This window comes from Pteropus medius, unplaced genomic scaffold, assembly GCF_902729225.1.
Source record: "Pteropus medius unplaced genomic scaffold, Ma_sr-lr_union100, whole genome shotgun sequence".
Taxonomy (NCBI): Eukaryota; Metazoa; Chordata; class Mammalia; order Chiroptera; family Pteropodidae; genus Pteropus; species Pteropus medius.
The window spans coordinates 1-22,586 of NW_024345505.1; the positions used below are offsets into that span (position 1 = coordinate 1).

The window sequence follows — 22,586 nt, forward strand, 5'->3', positions numbered from 1 at the left end:
AAAAAAAAAAAACTGAAAAAGCTATACCAAGATTGAACAAAAAAGAAAAAGTGAAGATTCAAATTACCAAAATCGAGGTGATATCAGTGTGATGTGAGAGATCTCCTCCAATCTCTCCCCTTAAAATTACAACAAACTGAACAACTACAATCCAACAGACAACAGATAACACACAGCCTAGTACACAGACATGTCTGAGAGATCTGCATATCAGAACAACTGAAGGTAGATGAATCCGGCGAGAAAGGGAGAAGGAGATGGAGGAGTGTGGGACAATGCTGGAGACCAGTCCTGTGAACGCAGCCTGGAGTTCCCTGCAACACGTGGAAAGGGGGAGTTAGGTGGTGGTTCTCAACCTCTGAAGCCCTGAACAGTCTTGCCTGAGCAATCAGCATGTTCCATGTGGCTCAGCCCAGTGATCAGGGCAGAGAGCAGGGCAGAGACTGAATGTGGAGGGGTGAAATCTGTGTCTTCGCAACCACCATTGCCAGGCAGAAAGCTGAGTCACAGAGCCTGGCTTCCTCTCCCCACAATCCCACAGTGTGACTCCCACCCTCCCAGAGCTAGCACCACTGCCCCAGGAGAAATTGCAATAACTAGAACTGAAACACACACTCCAGCTTGTCCCAGTGACAGGGGTAGAGATATAGAAGCAAGTCAGTTGAAGTGTGTGGGCCAGTATTTATCTGAAGGAAAAGAGCCACACACACACACTGCTGGCCTCTCCCAATCCACCTCACCCCCACCCAGTCAGGCTGATTCAGAAGGAAGCAGAGGAGCATTGCATTGTTGAGACAGTACCAGGACTTCAAGGGCATTTCAGAGGCCCAGACTCACGTTCCCTTCACATTCTCTCATGGGAGTGGGGCCCACGGACAGAGGTGACCTGGTCACAGAAGAGACACACACCTCCCCAGAAATTAAAGGGCATTTTTAACCTCAAAGCAGGGATCCAGGAGACTTGGGCAGTGCAGAAGGCTTGGGCATCACCTACTGGAAAACAAAAGAAAAATCTCTTCCTATCAATCTGCTAAAGAGAGATTGCTATATAATAAATTTTCCGTTAAAAAAAAAAAGCAGAGTACATTCTCATTAATACTTAGGCGGAGAAACAGTCCATCAAACACCATGAACAATCAAGATGACAAGGCAGCTCAGAAAGAAAATGAAAAATCTCAAGAAAATAAGCTTAAAGATATAGAAATATGTGATTTAAATGGCCGAATTTAAGATTGAACTTCTGAAAAAACTCAATGAGATGCAAGAAAATTCTGACTGACAGTCCAATGAACTTAGAAATAAAATCAATGAACAGGAATACTGTACCAAGGAGACTGAAATTTTAAGAAAAGAAACAAATAGAACTTCTAGAGCTGAAGAACTCATTAAAAGAAGATGAAGAATGAAATAGCAAGCTTAGGAAATAGAGCTGACCAGATGGAGGAAAGAATTGGTGATATTGAAGGGAGAAATCTGGAAATAACTCAAAAAGAGGAAGAGACTTGAAAGTGAAAAAAAATGAACAAACTCTACAAGAACTATCTGGCACCATCATGAAAATTAAAACAAACAGAAAAGGCTGGGGTAGCAATATCTATATCAGACAAAATGAATTTTTAAAAAAAAGGTTATTACAAGAGACAAAGAAGGACTCCATTATCCTACTTCTAGGTATTTATCTGAGGGAACCCAAAACATCACTTTGAAGGGACACGCGAATCCATATGTTCATTGCAGCATTAGTTACAGTAGCTAAGATATGGAGGCATCCTTGGTATTCATTAATCGATGAATAAATAAAGAAGAGGTGGTATTATATAGAATGGAATATTTCTTGCCATAAAAAAGAATGAAATCTTGCCATCTGCAACAACATGAATGGACCTAGAGGGTATTGTACTGAGTGGAGGAAGTCAGACAGACAAAGATAAATGTATGTGGAATCTAGAGAACGGGAAAAAACAAACAAAAGAAAAAGAAACAAGTTCATAAATACAGAGAGCATTTTGATGGTTGTCAGATTGGGAGGAGGGAAAATGAGTGAAGGGGGAAGGGATTAAGAGGTACAAATTGGTATTCACAACATAGTCATGGGGATGTAGAGCATAGCATGGGGAATACAGTCAGTATAGTGTAATAACTATATATGGTGTCAGATGGATACTAGGTTTATCGGGGTGATCATTTCATAAGTTATATAAATTTCTAATCACTGCGTTGTACATCTGAAACTAATATAATATTGTATGTCAGATGAAATTGAAAAAGTAAAGGCATAAAATTAAAAAATAAATAAAATAAAATAAATTGAAGAAGACACAAAGAAATGGAAAGATATTCTGTGTTCATGGTTTGGAAGAATCAACACAGTTAAAATAACCTTATTACCCAAAGCATTATACAGATTTAATACAATCCCCACCAATATCCCAATGTCATCTTTAAAAAAAAAAAAAAAAAGAACAAAAAATCATCAGATTTGTATGGAAACACAAAAGACACCGAATAACCAAAGTTATCTTGAGAAAAAAGAACATGGCTAGAGGTATCATGCTATCTGACTTCAAATTATACTACAAGGCAACAATAATTAAAACAGCATGGTATTGGCAGAAAAACAGATACACAGACCAATGGAACAGAATTGAGAGCCCAGAAATAAACCCCCATATACATGGGCAAATAATTTTCAACAAAGGAGCAAAAAAACATACAATAGAGAAGGAAAGCCTCTTCAATAAATGGTGCTGGAAAAATTGGAAAGCCACCTGCAAAAGAATGAAAGTAGACAGCTATCTGTCACCATACACCAAAATCATCTCAAAATGGATTAGAGACCTGAATATAAAACCTGAAACAATAAATTGCATAGAAGAAAACATCGGTATTAAACTCATGGACCTTGGATTTAGAGAAAATTTTATGAATTTGACATCAAAGGCAAGGGAAGAAAAAGCAAAAGTAAATGAATTGGATCATATCAAACTAAAAAGTTTCTGCACAGCAAAAGAAACTGTCAACAAAGTAAAGAGACAACCATCTGAATGGGAGAAGGTATTTGTAAATGATGCCTCTGATAAGGACCTAATATCCAAAATATACAAAGAACTCACACAGTTCAATAATTTTTTAAAATCCAACTTTAAAAAATGGGCAGAGGCCCTGAACAGACACTTCTCCCAAGAAGACATACAGATGGCCAACAGACATCTGAAAAGATGCTCAACTTTACTAACTATTCAGGAAATGCAAATCAAAACCACAATGAGATAGCACTTCATACCTCTTAGAATGTCTATCATCAACAGGACAAATAATAAGTGTTGGAGAGGTCATGAGGAAAAAGGAATCTTCATACACTGCTAGCGGGAATATAAATTGGTATAGTCACTATGGAAAACAGTATGGCAGTTCCTCAAAAAAATTAAAAATAGAATTACCGTATGATCCAGCAATCCCCTTCTGGGTATTTACCCCCCAAATTTGAAAACATTTACCTGCAAAGATATGTGCACCCCGATGTTCATAACAGCATTATTCATGGTGGCCAAAACATGGAAACAACCAAAGTGTCCTTGGATAGATGATTGGATAAAGAAGCTGTGGTAAATATATACAATGGAATATTACTCAGCCATAACAAAAGATGAAATACTGCCATTTGCAACAATGCGGATGGATCTTGAGATTATCATGCTAAGAGAAATAAGTCAGGCAGAAAAAGTTGAGAATCATAAGATTTCACTTATATTGGAATATAAAACTGAAAGCAACAAACATGACAAACAGAGACTCAGGAACATGGACAGTGGATTAGTGGTTGCCAGAATTAAGGGGAGGAGGTAGATAGGGGTAAAGGGGGTCAAATATATGATGATGGAAAAACATTTAACTTTCAATGGTGAACGCGCAACACAATATTCATATGAGGTATTATTGAATGGTACACTTGAAACCTATATAATTTTATTAACCAATGTCACCCAACATTTTTAATAAAAAATAAAAATAAACAAATTACTAAGATCAAGAATGGAAGACGGAACATCACTCCAAACTCTACAGATTTAAAAAGGATTATAGGGTAATACTATTAACAATTATACGACAACAAATAAGACAAGATAGATGAAATGGACGAATTCCAATAAAGACACAAACTACCAAAACTGACTAATAGAAATACAAAGAAAAGTAACATTACTGAAAGTGGTAGGGTATTGAACTCCAGGACTTTATTCCTACCCAACAGCAACTAATGAGCTGACAAAAAAATAAAAATAAAATAAGAATCAACTTTTGAAGAACTCTGGAATTTAGTAAAGAAAATTACAACAACCAGAACTACCATATGATTCAGCTATTCCTCTCTGGGTATTTATTTGAAAAATATGAAAACACTAATTTGAAAAAATATATGCACCCCTATGATCATTACAGCATCATTTACAATAGTCAAGGTATGAAAAGTGTCCATCAACTTTGATGAATGGATAAAGATGAATGGATAAAGATGTGGAGATGTGTGTGTGTGTGTGTGTATATGTATATACACATATGTATGTATATATATACACACATATACATATATATGATGGAATACTACTCAATTACAAAAAAAATGAAATATTGCCATTCATGACAACACTGATGGACCTTGAAGGTATTATTCTAAGTGAAATAAATCAGATGGAAAATAATAAAAATGATAAATTTCATTCATATACGGTAACAAATTTTAAACTACCTGCTTACAATCCTCTATGCCCCAGATTGGCAGCTATCTGTTGATGGCAGCCTGTTATCCTGGTTCAGATTGTTAGTGCTAGAGGGAGGAAATCGGGACCTACTCTCACAGAATTGTGGTCATGGATCTTGGTCTGTTTCGTGGTTCCCTGGAGGACCAGCACAAAGACTTCCCTATGTCACACCAGACTGAGAACATTCCCAAGACTGAGGTTGGGGCAACTTCCTGGGTGGCTTTTGTCAAAAGCATTTAAAATCACAGTTATTGGCCACAGTAACTTGGGGCAAGGAACAACATTTAGGACAAGCAATAGACCAACTGAAAAGCCTAGTGAGGCAGAGCTGGGGAAAAGAAATACATGGGAGAACAAGCACTTAAAGAAACTCACATATTCTAGGGAACGAAGAAGTCCATATGCATGTCCAAGGTGAGACACATGCTCGGGAAAGTCCAGAGAAGACCCTAAGCATTCACTTGAGACTGGTTTCCAGTCTCTGCACTAGCAAAAAGTAAAGCATTATAAAAAGTGCTCCAACTCAGAGCTCATCAGCAAAGACAGGGAAAGTATTTTTCTCAATCTTTTTTCTTTTTTTTTCTTTTGGCTCTATGTATTTTAAGTAACTCTGTCTACAGTTGACCACTGAACTAATGAAACACAGATATCAGTGGCCACATATAACAAAAAAAAAAGTATTTTAAAAAGTCACTGAAAAAGAAAACGACAGCCCACAACAAAGAGCAGCAACCACCCCTGGGAAATGGGAGGATCTAATTTCTAGAGCTGACACTTTCTAATACTCAAAACATCCAGATTCCAACACATATTTTGAGGCATATAAATAAAAGAGAAAAGAAAAAAAAAATATTAGAAAATTACTGTGAGAAAGGGCATGTAGTGAAGCAACTACACAAAGATTTTAGATCAACTGTCTTAAATATGCTCAAAGAGTGAAAGGAAACCATGGACAAAGGAATAAAGAAAATGGGAAGAATGCCTCAGCAAATATAGAATATCAGTAGAGAGAATAGAGAGAGAGAAATAGAAATTACAAAAAGGAACTAAATAGAAATTCTGGGGCTGAAAAGTACAATAATTGAAATGAAAAGTTCACTAAAGACGTTTGACAGCATATTTGAGCTGGCAGAAAAAAACAATCAGTTAACTAAAAGATAGCTCAACTGAGATTATCCAGTCTGAAGAACAGAAAGTGAAAAGAATGAAGAAAAATGAACAAAACCTGAGACCCATCAGACATCATCAAGCATACTGACATATGCATGATGGGAATTCCAGAAGGAGAGGAAAAATAGAAAGGGGAAGAAAGAATTTTTAACCAAACAATGGCTGAAAATTACTCAAATTAGAGGAAAGACATTGATCTATGTGTCCAAGAAATGCAATTAACTCCAATCAGAATAAACTTAAAGAGAATCAAACCAAGACACATTATACTCAAATCCTCAAAACCAAATACATGGCACTACGCTGTCACAACTATAATATTGGCAGTTTTCTATTTCCTGAGGAGAGTGGTTGTTTCACAAGTGTAAAAGAGTGGGTCGGGGCGAGACGAGGCGAGGCGAGGCGGACAAGCAGGAGTCAATGATAGGAGTGTGCTGTGAACCAAGAATCTTGATGAATCTGTTAGTCTGTGGTCCATATAAAAATGTTTTAATGCTTTCTTTTTTAGCTGTCTGCCATTCTCTCTAGATGAGAATAGGTGAAATGTTAAAGTGTAAGCTCCGAATGTGGAAAGAGGTGAACGGAGAAGGCGAGAAGGAAGTTGGCGAAATCAGTTTGGGGTATGTGGATTTTGAGGTCCCTCAAGGACATTCAGGCAGCGGTGTCCAATAGACAGTTGGCAAAGAGAGCCTGAGACTCAGGGAAGGGAATAGCCTGGAGACGTAGATTTGGGAATCATATGTGCTTAGAGGGAAATGAAGAGCGGGAAAGAGAACATGTGGACTGGAATACCCTACTTAAGGTGGCAGTGCAGCTTCCCGGCAGGCATCACTATCTGGGCTTTGGAGTCAGGCAGAGCTGGGCTTGAAAGCAGGCCGTGGGGCTCGGTTGCGGAGCGCTCTTGGTGAAGGCGGGTATCCTCCCTGTGATCAGCTGTCATACCTGGAGAGAATGGGCATCTCACAGGGATGCTGGGCGAGGACCTGAGATGCGCCGGGTAAATAAAGCACCTGGAGTCAGGAAGCCCCCCGCCCCCTTCCTGCTCTCTCGGCGACTCTCCCATTGCCACAACACCCTCCACCCCATTCCGCAGCTGCCCAGTCCCTTGGGAATGGGGCTGAGAGGAGCCGGGCAGGGAGCTGGGCAGGGAGAGGCCCAGTTTGGAAAGCATCCTGGTCTGGTGCCTGAGGGCTAAAAACAGATATGGCGACTGGGGTGCAGGGAGGTGGGGAAGGGAAACATTGGATGTAGGGCACCTGGATTCAGGAAAGGGACCTCAGTCCCCTGGATGCGCAGCCACGTCCCCTGTCTTTTGTCTGTCTGCAGATCTGCGTGTCTGTCCTCAACTTACAAGGCTAGAAAAGGAGAAGGAACCTGTCCAAAATCGCTGCAGGTCAGTGAAAGGGAGGAGAAACATTAGACAAGGACTGGGGGTGGAGTGTGGAGGGGACAGCTTGTGCAGAATTTGAGGGCCCCACTGCCCATCCCACCTCCACATATAGTGTACACACACCCCACTACCCTGAAGGATGGTGAAGAGGGTGGTAGGGCCTGCTAGGGAAAAGGTTGGCTCATGTGTGTGGAAGGAATGGTGAGGGAAAGGGTGGCAGAAGGCCAGGTCAGGGAACTCTGACAATGAGCGAGATGCTAGTACTCCCCGGACCCGCGTTCATACCCCAGTCCTCAGTCATCCTTGTCTCTTTGTCTCTTCTTTCCCCCACCCCACCCCACCTCATCCCATTCCCCAGGACGGGAAAAGGAGAGGACATCTCAACATGGAAAAACTACAATGAAAATGAAGGAAAGCTGGGAAATGAAGGAAAGCCAGAAGATGAAGTAGATACAGAAGATGAAGGAAAATCAGACAAGGAAGAAAATCCAGAAGTGGAGGGGAAGCCAGAACACAAGGGAAAGCTCCAGGACGAGAAGCAGCCAGATGTTGTGGGGAAGCAAGAAAAGCAGGACAAGTCTGAAGATGAGGGAAAAGCACGCGGCTAGGGAAAGCCAGAACCCCAGGCAAAGTCAGAGAGTGAGCTGTGGGCTGCTGAAAAGCGCCAGGCTGAAGATTATGTGCCCCAGAAAGCAAAGCGAAAAACAGACAGGGGACAGATGATTCCCCTAAGGACTATCAGGAGGACTTACAGGAAAGGCATTTGAGCAGTGAGGAGATGATGAGAGAGAGCGGAGATGTGTCAAGGGCTCAGGAAGAGCTAAGGTAAAAACAGAAATGGGTGGTTTTCATTGGATGCAAAGAGAAGTGGAGGATCCATTTGTCCAAAGAGACCAACAAGATGTCAGGGGAGTGAGGGGTGGAGGTAGGGGCCAAAGGGGCTTACATGATGTTCCATATCTTTAATGCCCTTGGACTTCAATTCTAATTTCTCTAATGAGAATGTTGTCGACCCTGCTTTCCCTGGTAAACGTTTTCCAGGCCATGTGCTTTAACCTTAAGCTGATACTTTGCTTTAGGTGTTACTCTCGTTACCAGAAGGCTTTTGATCCAACTACAGTGGTCTCTGTTTCAGTAGGGGATTTTCGCCCACGTGCATGGAGAGATGTTCATGGTACATTAGAAAACAACAATAAAAGGAAAAGTTTTCAGAACCGTATATACAGTATCAGCTTGTTTTTGTAAAAAATTTAATGTTTGCATAATGCACGTGTGCACAGAGAAGATGGAAAATGTGTACACTGAAAAGTAGAGGCGGTGGTTTTCCTGTATGGTATCCAAAAGTAGATCTTGCCTGTACTTAAAAATGAGTCCAATCACCTGATGTGAGGTACCCCCATGCCATTCCTTTGCAGCCATGCCCATCCCCATGTTGTCCCCTAACTGTAACCATATCAGTGGGCACTGATGTCTCTTCTCCTAGGTCCTCTACCATGCTATGGCTCCCATCATGTGTGATTCCTTTCCTTTGCTTTTCTCACTCATCCTCACTTTTTCCTAAAGGATATATGGATTATGTTTGTTAAAATAAAAAATAACTAAAAGCAGAAAATAATACATGTCCAGTGATTGAACTGTTCAGTGAGTTTATGAGGGCAATGAAGGCACTTAAAATTCCTGTTGTCAGAACGTACAATAATATGTAAAACACATTACCTCTGGGACTTATAGCCAGAGGAACTAACCTGGCAATCATAACAGACCCGTTGCTGTAAGGGTCAGTGTTGAAATGGAAATATTACTTGCTTCACAAGACTGATGAGTGGATCAGATGAGGTACTGTGTATGTGAGCTGTGTTGTGACCCTGTCCCCCAGGTACTTGAGGGAGGAATGGTTACTACACCACTCTCGTGCAGTAGAAGTTATGTGGATAGAATCAGACACTTGGAGGAGGATTGAAGGAGGTCTCACCTGTACCCAGGAATAAGTCCAAGGCAGCTGAAAGATGAGTGTTTGTGCATCCATTGAGCTCCCAGTCCCTTTCCTTGTCTGTCTGCAGGTCTGTCTGCCTGTTGTTCTCAGCACTCTGTTAAGCTAGAAAGGGAAGAAGAACCTGATCAGAATTCCTGCTGGTCAGTGAAGGAGGGTTGTCGCTGGACAGGGACCCAGAAATGTAGGGTGGAAGGTACAGACTGGCAGAATTTGGGGCCCCACTGCCCTCTTCCCAACACATTTACACACACTCCCACCACACGGAACAAATGCAGAGAAAATGGCAGGACCTGCCAGAGAATTGGTTGGCTCACTTGCGTGGGAGGAATGCTGGAAGAAGGGGTGGCAGAAGGCACACTTGGAGGACTGGGCCAGGTCAAGGGAAGGCTGACAAAGGGCCAGTTACCAGTGCTGTCTGAACCTGCATTCCACCCCAAGCCCTCAGTCTCCCCTGTCTTCTCTTTGTCTCCTCTTCCTCCCCATCCACCCTCAGGACAAGAAAAGGAGGGGACATCTTAACATGGAAAAACTCTGCAATGAAAATGAAGGAATGCCTGAGAACCAAGGAAAAATAGAAAACCAAGAACAGCCTTAGGATGTGGGAAGGCCAGAAACAGCTCTTACTCTGGAAGAAAAAGGAGTTAGAAAATGCGGGAAAGATAGAAAACAAGAGAAAGGCAGAAGATGAGGAAATACTAGAGGATAAAGAAAAACCAGAGAGTGTGGTAAAGACAAAAAAAGGAAAGCCAGAGAGCCAGGGTAAGCCAAAAGAAGAATGGAAGCCAGCCAGCAAACCAAGGGCTGCAGGAAAGCACCCAGCTGGGGATGATATAACCAGGAAAGCCAAAAGAAAAAACAACAAGGGGCTGGTTCAGTGTCTCAAGGAATACAAGGAGGCCATACATAATACGCATTTGAGCAATGAGGAGATGATAAGAGAATTTGGCAAGGCAGCTAGGATAGAGGACAAAGTAAAGAAAATGGAGGGAGCGCGGCATGTAGATGCAAAAATATTTATAGGATCCCTTACACCAGAGAGGCCCAAGAGAACTCAGGGTTGGCTGCGGGGGCTGCTACTCACGTGGGCGCCTGGTGGGTCACGTGAGCGCCTCATCACCTGAGCTCAGCTCCCTGCCCGGCTCCTCTCAGCCCCATTCCCAAGGGACTGGGCAGCTGCGGAATGGGGTGGAGGGTGTTGTGGCAATGGGAGAGTCGCCGAGAGAGCAGGAAGGGGGCGGGGGACTTCCTGACTCCAGGTGCTTTATTTACCCGGCGCATCTCAGGTCCTCGCCCAGCATCCCTGTGAGATGCCCATTCTCTCCAGGTATGACAGCTGATCACAGGGAGGATACCCGCCTTCACCAAGAGCGCTCCGCAACCGAGCCCCACGGCCTGCTTTCAAGCCCAGCTCTGCCTGACTCCAAAGCCCAGATAGTGATGCCTGCCGGGAAGCTGCGCTGCCACCTTAAGTAGGGTATTCCAGTCCACATGTTCTCTTTCCCGCTCTTCATTTCCCTCTAAACACATATGATTCCCAAATCTACGTCTCCAGGCTATTCCCTTCCCTGAGTCTCAGGCTCTCTTTGCCAACTGTCTATTGGACACCGCTGCCTGAATGTCCTTGAGGGACCTCAAAATCCACATACCCCAAACTGATTTCGCCAACTTCCTTCTCGCCTTCTCCGTTCACCTCTTTCCACATTCGGAGCTTACACTTTAACATTTCACCTATTCTCATCTAGAGAGAATGGCAGACAGCTAAAAAAGAAAGCATTAAAACATTTTTATATGGACCACAGACTAACAGATTCATCAAGATTCTTGGTTCACAACACTCTTATCGGTAATCCAGGCTTATATCTCGTCATTCTCTTCCCTTCCTTTCTTTCTTTTTCTCTTTCACGTTTGTAATATCACCACCCAACCGAAGAACTAGAAAATTACCACTGTTGTAACTTCTACAGTGTAATCACACATACACACATATACACACAGAGTGTATATGTGTGTATTAGTGTTCGTATATGTAATTATGAAAAACACCATTTCTACTTTAATTTGCAAAATATCACATCTTTTTTTGCACAATTACAAGTTATGTCTGTGATGCAATCATTCTAATTGTATTTCTGCTACATGTTTCTTAATTTAGTAAAATACTGATCTTTCTATAATTTTTTGTTCCACCAAAATGTGTATTCACATCATCACCACATAACAATAATTTAACTTCAATGCAGAAGATTTTAGCTGAATTCACAATGCCATTCATAACAAGGTTGTATGTTTCCTTTTCATCAGTATGAACTTCCAAAAATATTTACTATTATTATTCCATGAATTTGATGAAAGTAATATAAAATCACAGTTGGTATTAACAGATTTTCTGTTTTAATATCTGATGATGCTTATTTTAAACCATCATCAATAATTGCTAAGTTCTTTTGCTAATGGAGCCAAATATTAACACTATCACTGTTATTTTTTAACATGCGCACAAAATTTGGCATTAAAAATTATAGTAAAATTAAATTAGAAGAAAAATAATTTAATCTAATTTAGAAGTTTTGTTTATAGAATGAGAAGTCAACACAACTTTCGCATCTGTACTAAATTAACACATTCTTCTTAAAATAACTACTACCTCTGAAGTAAATGCAAATATTTCTACAGCAGGTTTATGATTTTGGTTTTCATGAACTCAGAAATATCACTATAGTTTCCTGGTACAGAGTAAATTTTGGCAAACATTTGTGCAAGTTAAATGTTTATCATCAACTTTCTTAAGAAAATGAAATTTGTTACTGAATTTTCCATTCAATATGCACTCTTATCTCTTATTGAAAAATTAAGAAATCATTCCAAATAATAAAATATATATATATTTATACCAAATATATATATATTTATACCAAATAATAAATGAGAAAACTACTGTAAATATAGCAAGAATGTTTATGCTCCACAGCAGGACAGCTCGGCCTTTACCTCCTACACATATTTCACATACACATACCCTTTAACATTCCATGTTTTCTTCTGATCTTATTATCTGTAGTCTGGCACTTTCACATTTTGGATGTCTTTGGTATGGGTAATGGCCCAACTAGCTAATCACACATAACCAGGAAAAGTAGGAGAATCAAATGTTTTTGTTTTCACTACCACTCGAGCAAAAAAAAGAGCTAATTCTCTAGCTGCTCCTGAGTGAGTTTACTTCATTTTAACAGTGAGTACACTGCATATTGTCTTTGAAAGGGATATGTTAATTATATTCCATTTAGAAAGAGATTTTGCAAATGTGATTAAAGTAAGAATCTTGAGATGGGGAGAGTAGCCTGAATTATCCGGTGGGCCATAAATGCAATTACAAGGGTCCTTATAAGAGGGAGACAGAGATTTTGCTACAAAAGAAGGCCATGTGACAACTGAAGCAAGATGCTAAGCTGCTGGCTTTGAAGACGGAGGAAGGAGCCACGAGTCAAGGAATGCAAGGAATACAGCTCTAGAAACTGGAAAAGGCAAGAAAATTGATTCTCCCATAGAGCCTCAGGAGGGAGCACAGCCCTGCCAATAACCTTGATTTCAGCCTAGTAAAACTGATTTTGGACTATCGATTTTCAAAGCTATAAGAAAATAAATGTGTATTGTTTTAAGCCTTCAAGGTTGCAGTTATTTAGCACAACAACATTAGGAAACTAATGCTCAAGTAAACAAGGTCTAATACTAAAACTATTCTGCTTTATATTAATGTAAATATACATAATAACAATGCGCTGTTTTAAAATACAAATTTGGACAAATGTTAAACTAGATGGGATGCCAGACCAATAGGCAACTTTTCTGTGGAGGGCAAACCAGGAAGCATTTTTATCTTAGAGGTAATTTATGTAAAACCACCTACCCAGTGCCTGGCACACAGCAAGGGTTCAATTGGGTGTTTTCTTAGTTCCCTAGATGAGAAGAACCATGACTTTTTAAAAACTTTTTTAGACAATTGTAAATTTACATGTAGTTGTAAGAAACAATAGAGGAAGCTATCTTATGCCCTTTACCCATTTTCCTTCAATGGTAACTTGTGTAATACAGTACAATTTCTCAAACATAAAATTGATGTTGATATAATCCACTGAGCTTATTTAGATTTTACTGCACTCATTTGTATGTGAGTTGTGTGTATTTAGTTATGTGACATTTTACATATGTATTTTCCCAAATGCAATCTCATTAGCCCGTACATCTATCTGAGAGGCATTATCCAAAACATGGCCAGTATAGGAGAAATGACTTACCCAAGGCCCCATGGTATGTGTGGCTCCCAGTGTTCTATTGCGATGTTCTTCTGCAAAGCCTCTTCTTTCTTCTTTCAAAGGTCACACTGCACATATTTTTCTTGAAGAAATAACAGAATTAAAAAGAGGAATGAGGAAGTATATGAAATAAAACAAAATGGGGTGATGATTTTCTTTTACAAACTCTATGGAACTGGTTCAGTGATTGTTTTTCTTCTTCATAAATTATCAGAGAAATCACTCCAGTACATAGAAATGACACTGAAGTTCATGCATAACAGAAATTTGTCCACTTCCCTTTCATTTAACATTATCATGTAATCATACTATTTCCATTATGTCAAAGAAATCTCCTTTAAATGAAGGATGGATGTAAGAAAGGAGAACTAACATCTGTTGAGTGCTAAATGTACCATACGCCATGTATGACACTGAAATATGATTTTTGCCCCTCATAATAAATATTTGATATAGATATAATGATTCCCTTTCTACAAATGAGAAAAAAGAAACTCAGAAATATTTTGTAATTTCTAAAAATCTTTCCATAAGTGTAGAGATCTCAGAGAGACTAATTCTAAGCCACTGTTCTTCTCATATAATACATTACATGCTGTTTTCTTTGTAGTCATGCAAGACTTAGGAGTGTTTTTGAACTGTGTATGTTTTCCATGACCATATGTGAATTGGTAAGTACTAATACTTTTTTTTTCTCTTTAAGTGGACACCTTTAGTAAATATAAGCATCTAGACCTCAGAAGAAAGATCTAGGATATGAATTTTGGCCAGAGTGTCTAGCAAATAATAAACACCCAATAAATATCTATTGAAATAAGGAATCTATGTATCACTGAAGGGTATTAGCCTTAACGTCTTGAGAGATCTTATAATAAAATAGCAAAATAGACAAAATTTGTAAACAGCACACAGACAAAGAAATGCAAATGGTCAATAATTGCACGGAAAAGTTCTAACTCAGTAATAATTTTAGGAATGCAAATAAAAGCATCTAAATAATCTTTTAACAACATCTGACAAAAATTAACTATAGAAACAACCCAATAAAGTGGACAAAAAATTCACCGAAGAAAATGTTTAAAATTGGCTCTGTGTGTATATGTGTGGTGGGGAGGGAGAGAGAGAAAGAGAGAGATTGAAATTGTATTGTAATTTCAATACAAATCAAGGAAATGGAAACACATTTATCAGTTAGAAGTGAATTTAAATACTCTGATGACACCAGGTATAGTGGTGGGGTAAAGAAATGAGAATTCTATACTTGTTGAGAGAGTTTAAATTATTGAAATGAAGTCCTATGAAATACATATGCAAGCATGTAATGTAGGGAAATTTTCTCTCATGTATAAAATTAAGCTGGTAAGAGGTTATTCACTGCAGCATTGCTTGAAATAAAAACAAACAAACAAAAGGGATAAGACAAAAAGCAGTCCAAAAATTCTCTCTCCCCTTCTCCCTCTCCCCCCACCTCCCACTCTTCCTCTGACTGGAGAGCCCAGGGTTTAATTCTTGTACCTTAATAATTTCCTATCTTATTTGATAAATGATTTCAAGTAGTTTATGAAATCCATACGATTATGACTCCCCAAGTCCAGATTTCACTCCTGAAATGCAGGGTAACACTTTTTGACTTACTCTTTCACTTTAAAATATGTTTTAAAGGACTTTACATTAACTAAAATGCTTCATAATTTATTTAAATATTCTACTTCTTTATGAAAATTTGGATTGTTTCCAATTTATTTTCCTCTACAGTACCTAGTTATAGTACAGTGCTTAGCCTCCCTTGTAATTAGATGAAGGCCATGTGTACCAAGCATTTTTATTGCTTCCTTCACATCTCCTAGTCACACATAAACAGCTGCCATGAATAGTTTCCTGTGAGCTCACATCAATGGCAGCAGTGTCTTAACCTTCATTAACTTTCCTGCTTCAGATTCTTCTCGTTAGCATCAAGCAGCCCTGTTAACTGCCACACAAGCCCATTTCTAAATTGCAGGGGAATTAATGCCCCCAGGAGCAACTTGTAACAGAACACAGAGTGATTTATAAACCTTCTGGCCTCCCGACTTTTGGCAGATAATTCCAGAAAACATTTTATATGCTTCTCAGAGGTCCCAGCTAACCCTAGTCCCCATTACCTACCTACGGCAGTAATGTCAATAATGCACCATTATATGAGCTTTAACTCTTTCTTTATACGATTCTGGCTCCTACCTCACTATTGCTTCCTGGATCACTTCCCAAATAAACTACCAGCACCTAAGTTCTGCTTTTGGGGGAACCCAAACTAATACATTGAGTAATGGAGTTTTATCCAATTGAATGTGGACAGAAGTGATGTTTGCCACTTCTACACCTGACCTTTATTTATTTTTAACCCTCTTTAATTCCCTCCCCCCACTTCCACCCCTGACCTATGGATGTTGCCATTTCTCCTTAATTGGATCTCTGAAGGCGGGGTGTCTCCTCCCACACACTTGCAGCGTGCACCCAGGGCCTAGTGCACCCTGGGGGGCCTGGTGCACCCAGGGTGGGGGGTCTGGCACACCCGGGGTATGGACACACCCAGGGTATGGTCCGTGGCTCCACTTGAGGCATGGACCTAGGACTTTCTGCGTGTAAAGCAGATGTGATAACCACTACACTATGGAGCCACCCGCTACACCTGACCTTTAAAAGCCTCCTAAGCAATACTTCATTTCCTCACTCCCTGCCAGTAGAAAATTGATCACAGAACTCAGACACTCAGGGGAATGACAGCACCACAAGATGGAAGTCCGTGGGTTCCTGTATCCCCACTTGCAGGAAAGGCCTTCATGAGAACCACCTGACAAGTAACATCACTGTTAAACTGTATTCTGAGAAAAGAATAAAATTCTATTAAGCCAAGGAAAAATTAGCATTGTATGCTACGTCAATAGCCTATTCTGACAAATACAATGGAGTGCCATTTTCTCATTGATGGCAGTTTTAGATGTTAAAAATCATTTCCCATTGTTTTCTCATAATGAGAATACAGGCATTCTAACAAAAGGAGAAAATGTCTTTCTGATTTATCTTGAGTTCAAAGGTTTGGGGGAAAAGGTTCTCTACTTTCTTGGGTGTTTAAGAAACTCATAAGAGCTTCTCCACATTCCTCTGAGCAGACCCTAACCCAGTTTCCACGCTGGGAAGACAGGCTTGTATTTGACTCACTTGGTGAACTCAGTGAGCGATTGCACCAGGGCAGGAAGGTGTGATGTTTGCTAAACTGCTGCTCCTGGACTGCTCAGTATGTTCATATATTTATAGGAAAACTCTGAACTTGTTCCACAATAATCAGTGCAAGAGTCCTCAAATCATATATTATTTAGCCAAATTAACCAGGATTTCAGCCATCTGCTACCTCCTTGAGAGGCAAAGAACCAAGAATTACTAGCATCTCTTTGACACACAAATAATCATTTTTCTATTCACTAATAACTAAATATGCACTGAGTCTAAAACCCATAGTATTCCATAAAAGGTATCTAATTGACTCTAGAGTGAAAATAAGAGGGTAAGAAGGGGAGTAAATATATGGGGAAAATTCAAAGATTCAATCTGATATGGATGGCTCTTTTACATTAACTTTTAAACTTGCTCAAATTTCAAGGCATTGAAAGTTTTTTAAAAAACCTCTTTGGACCCCCCTCTCATTCCCTCAACACTCAGGATCTCTCTCTCTCTCTCTCTCTCTCTCTCTCTCTCTCTCTCTCTCTCTCTCTCTCCTCTCTCTCATCTCTCCTCTCAATCTCTCTCTCTCTCACACTCTTCAAAGACAACGCTCCAGAAAGTGTTTCTGCATTTCCTATTAAAATTCTTCATTTCCAACTGAAACATTATCCCATTGCACTATGGCTTCTGTCCCCATAATTGCAATGAACACACTCTTACAATGATTGCAAGGCACCTTTTTGCGACTAGGTCCAGCTATTTTGAATGAATACATTAACATGCTTAGTGATACTTTGAATAACCTCCTAAAATATGCATATTTATGCAGACTGCTTTTGTCGCTTAACAACGAATCTTTGACAGGTTCCCAGGCTCTGGAGCATAAGGTGTTGGGTACAGACCCAAACTGTCCTGCTCTCTGTGCAGTCCTGCGCTAAGCCTCTTAATTCTTCTCCCTGTCCCTCAGTTAGTTATTTATCTATAAGATGGTGATTAATACTATATCTATCTTATAATGGTGCTATGAGCATTAAATCACTCAATACATAAAAAGTACTTGGCACATAATATGTTTTAGTCATTTTTATTTTTCTATATCTTTATCATTAGTACACCTACTATCCTTATAGTATAAACTGATCTTTATTCACAGTCAATGAATTTGAGGCATGTTTTTAGTAAGATAAGCAGGTTACAAAGCTAAATGTAAAATGTGATCTTGTATTTGCATAAGTAAACTACTGGGAGAATATAATTCAGATGAAAACTTTAGTGGTTATTCTGAGTTGAATTGTGAGACAAAAATTTCTGTTTGTTGAGTCACCTATATTGTGGCAACCTTAAGAAACAAATTCAGCAGGACTTATCTTTGGGTGGTATGTTTTAAGGTAATATTATTTTATTTCTTTTCTATGATGTTATATATCCTATAATATACACTCACTGGTCTTGCAATAATACAAAATAATAAAATGATATGGAAACATAAATATTCTCAGTTCTATCAGTAGGAAAGTTACTCAGCTTTATCATGCAGAATACCTCGAAGGCACAGGAAAGGAGACAAGATGGGGAAGAACTTTCATAGTATAATGGGACACATTTCCCCAAAATTCAACCACATTGCCTATCATCAATATTTTCAATTTATTTCTAGTTAACTGGGATAAGAACATAGTACTGCAGGGTGGCTCCATAGTGCAGTGGTTAGCATGTCTGCTTTACACGCAGAAGGTCCTGGGTTCGCGCTCCAGGTGGAGCCACAGACCATACCCTGGGTGTGCCAGGTCCCCCAAGTTCGCTGGGTGCTCCAGGCCCCAGGTGCTCTGCGAGCCTGTGGGAGGAGGAGACACCATGCCTTCAGAGATCCAGTTCTTAAGGGGAAAAATGGCAACATCCATAGGTCAGGAGTGGAAAGAGGGGGAAAAATAAATTAATTAATTTAATTAAATTAAAAAAAAAACATGGTACCTGAGCTTGTTTTATTTTGCTTTGTCCTGAATAACAGTAAGGTTGAAAGTCTTGTCCTATGAAAGGCAGTAACATATTCTGGTTAGATGAATGGGCTCAGAGGCCACACAACATATCTTACTCTTGCCACTTGCTAGCCCTGTCTTTAGTTCCTTATGTTTAAAGTTGAGTAACAATAGCTTCTCTTCATAAATCGTGGTAAGCATTAAATGAAAAAGTATAGGTTTAGCACTTATAACAGTGTTGGACAGTGAGGAAGTCAGCAGTAAATATTAACTATTACTATCATTATTTCCATACCCAAATTGATCGTAAGTGTTTCTATTGTTATTTTAATTATGTGTATTTATATTGATTGGCATGGACTGACATTTATAATATATTTTCTAAATAAATCAGTTTAACTACTAGAAACAATAAGCAAATACAGTAAAGTTTCTGGATACAAAATCAACATTAAAAATTCATAGCATTCCTATACTCTAATAATGAAGCATCAGGAAAAGAAGTGGAAAAAATAATTACTTTTGCAATTGCAACAAAAAGAATAAAAATACCTAGGAATAAATTTAACGAAACATCTGAAGGACCTATATAAAGAAAACTACAAGACCCTATTAAAAGAAATCAAAGAAGATACAAAGAAATGGAAAGATATTCCATGTTCCTGGATTGGAAGAATCAACATAGTTAAAATGACCATATTACCTAAAGCATTATACAGATATAATACAATCCTCATCAAAATCCCATTGGCATTTTTTAAAGAAATAGCACAAAAAAATCATCCGATTTCTATGTAAGCACAAAAGACCCCGAACTGTCAAAATCATCTGAGAAAAAAGAACGAGGCTGGAGGCATCACTCTGCACGACTTCAAATTATGCTACAAAGTGACAATAATCAAAATGGCATGGTATTGGCAGCAAAAAAAGACACATGGACCAGTGGAACAGAATTGAGAGTCCAGAAGTAAACCCATATTTATATGGGCAAATAATTTTCAACAAAAAAGCCAAAAACATACAGTGGAGCAAAGAAAGCCTCTTCAATAAATGGTGCTGGGAAAACTGGAAAGCCACCTGCAAAAGATTGAAACTAGACTGTTGTCTATCACCACACACCAAAATTAACTCAAAATGGATTAAGGACCTAAATATAAGACCTGAAACAACAAATTGCGTAGAAGAAAACATAGATACTAAACTCATGGACCTTGGATTTAGAGAAGATTTTATGAATTTGACATCAAAGGCAAGGAAAGTAAAAGCAGAAGTAAATGAATGGGACTATATCAAACTAAAAAGCTTCTGCACAGCAAAAGAAATCATCAACAAGATAAAGAGACAATCATTTGAATGAGAGAATATATTTGCAAACAACACCTCTGATAAGGACCCAATATCCAAAATATACAAAGAACTCACACAGTTCAATAATTTTTAAAAATCCAACTTAAAAAAAAATGAGCAGAGGCCCTGAACAGACACTTCTTCCTAGAGGACATACAAATGGCCAAGAAATATGTGAAAAGATGCTCAACATCTCTAGCTATTAGGGAAATGTAAATCAAAACCACAATGAGCTACCATCTCACCTGTTAGAATAGCTATAATCAACAGGACAAGTAATAACCAATGTTGGAGAAGATGCAGAGTAAAAGCAACCCTCATACACTGCTGGTGGGACTGAAAATTGGTACAGCCACTATGGAAAACAGTATGGAGGTTTCTCAAAATACTAAGAATTGATCTACCATATGATCCAGCAATCTCTCTACTGGGTGTTTACCCCAAAGACTTGAAAACCCATATCTGAAAAGTGATTTGCACACCGATGTTCATAGCAGCATTATTCACAGTGGCCAGGACATGGAAGCAACTGAAGTGTCCTACGATAGATGATTGGCTAAGGAAGCTGTGGTACATATATACAATGGAACATTACTCGGCCATAAGAATAGATGAAATACTGCTATTTGTGACAACATGGGTGGACCTCGAGATAATCATGCTAAGCAAAATAAGCCAGACAGAAAAAGTTGAAAATCACATGATATTACTTATAAGTGAGATATTAACCTAAAAGCAACAAATGAACAGGACAAACAAACAGAGACTTATGGGCATGGACAATAGACTAGTAGTTACCAGAGTGGAGGGGGGAGAGAGAGGGAGGAGGTAGAGAGGGTAAAGGAGGTCAAATATGTGGTGACAGAAAGAAATCTAATTATAGGAGGTGAACACACAGTGCAAATATATATATATATATGTCTTACTGTTAAAGTGTACAGCTGAAACTTATTGGATTTTGTTAACCAATGTCACCACAAAAAAATAAAAAATAAATTAATTAATCAGTTTACAGGATATAATCTCATTGTTACTTTTAAATATATGTGGTTATAATTGCATAGAATTTCTGAAAATAATATGTGTATTTAAATGGTAACAATGCTTTTTCAATGCTTTTAAGGGCTTCTTTTCTTTCCTGCATTTTCATTTTTATCTACAAAGAAAATGTCTTGATTTTGAAAGTGACGAATAAACAAAATACTCTCTAGCCCCAGCCCTTTTCATAGGATAGTGGCTCAATGTCAGAATTGAGAACATCCCTAAGCCAAGGGAATTAGGTACTAAGGTGGTTACGGAATTAATTTATGAATCTGCCACGTGAGAGTCCTCATTTGGCAGCTTCAGGGAAATTACAGGTGTCTAGGGGAAGAGCAAATACAAGCATGTATCTCAAATAAATCTTACATTCCACAGTCAGACAATTTCTCCATTTCCTTGAATTCTAGTGAGGTCACATGATGAAAGTAGTTTCACAGCATGCTTCTTTCTGTACTCTTCCAAATAGAGCCTCTTGAATTGAAGGCAGACTTATGGGTTTAACCACCAAGTTAGTCAAGCAGTGAATGCCACAGGAGAAGGAAAGTGTGAAGGCCTGCATGAGATCTCCCAGTGCTCAGCCCCACAGCTTCCAGAGGGAAGAATGCTTCAATAGCGGGATTCAGGGGAAAAGTTTATTTACAGGCTCATTCAGCCAAGGACACCAGAAACAATCAACACATACGAATGAAAACTCCTTTGAAGTACTTTCCTTGTGCAATTAAAACTAATAAAAGGAAAGAAAAATATATACCTGCCTAGCACTTGTAATACAAAATCAACTCAAGTTCAAAATGAGACTCATCCCTATACCAATCTAGGGTTAGGGGTGTTAGTCTGGACGTAAGAAAACTCCCTGCAATCACTGTCTTCTAGGATGACCCAGATTAGGTTCTAGATATACAGGCCTAGATGTGTAACAGTGTGAATGAGAGACAAAACATTAGGCTAGACAAAGAGAAGAATGTTACACATTAAGGATACATTGAGACATTCCCCAGCCAGTACCAGAGAAACTCTTTGACTTTGAACACATTAGAGGAAATGGTGATTTAAAATAGTATGTGCAGTTTCTATTCGTGCTCACTATAGCATGTAAACTGAAGGGGGAGCATATTCATTTTAGAAGCTCTGAAAGAGAATGCACATTGCAAAGAAGGCATATGGGCAGGTCACACTGTAGAGATGTTATGTGTACTTCTCCCTTTTTTTATTTATTTCTCTTTTTCCATAATTTATCCAGTCATCTACAGATAAACACATGCAACAAAACAACACCATATTATGTATACATATGTGATAAAAATATTTTTAAAAGGTTCTAAGAATGAAAAACCCAAATTCTTTATAGTGGTTACCTCTGAAGAAGACTGTTCTAATGCAATCATAGAAGACTTCAAAGTG

General features: G+C 39.0%; 2 pseudogenes; both read left to right on the plus strand.

The window, feature by feature from the left end:
* The first annotated feature begins 4,868 nt into the window (after positions 1-4,868).
* On the plus strand, positions 4,869-8,539 carry LOC120611535 (transcription elongation factor A protein-like 3; annotated as a pseudogene).
* Positions 8,540-9,833: 1,294 nt separating this feature from the next.
* On the plus strand, positions 9,834-10,786 carry LOC120611536 (transcription elongation factor A protein-like 4; annotated as a pseudogene).
* Positions 10,787-22,586: the final 11,800 nt, after the last annotated feature.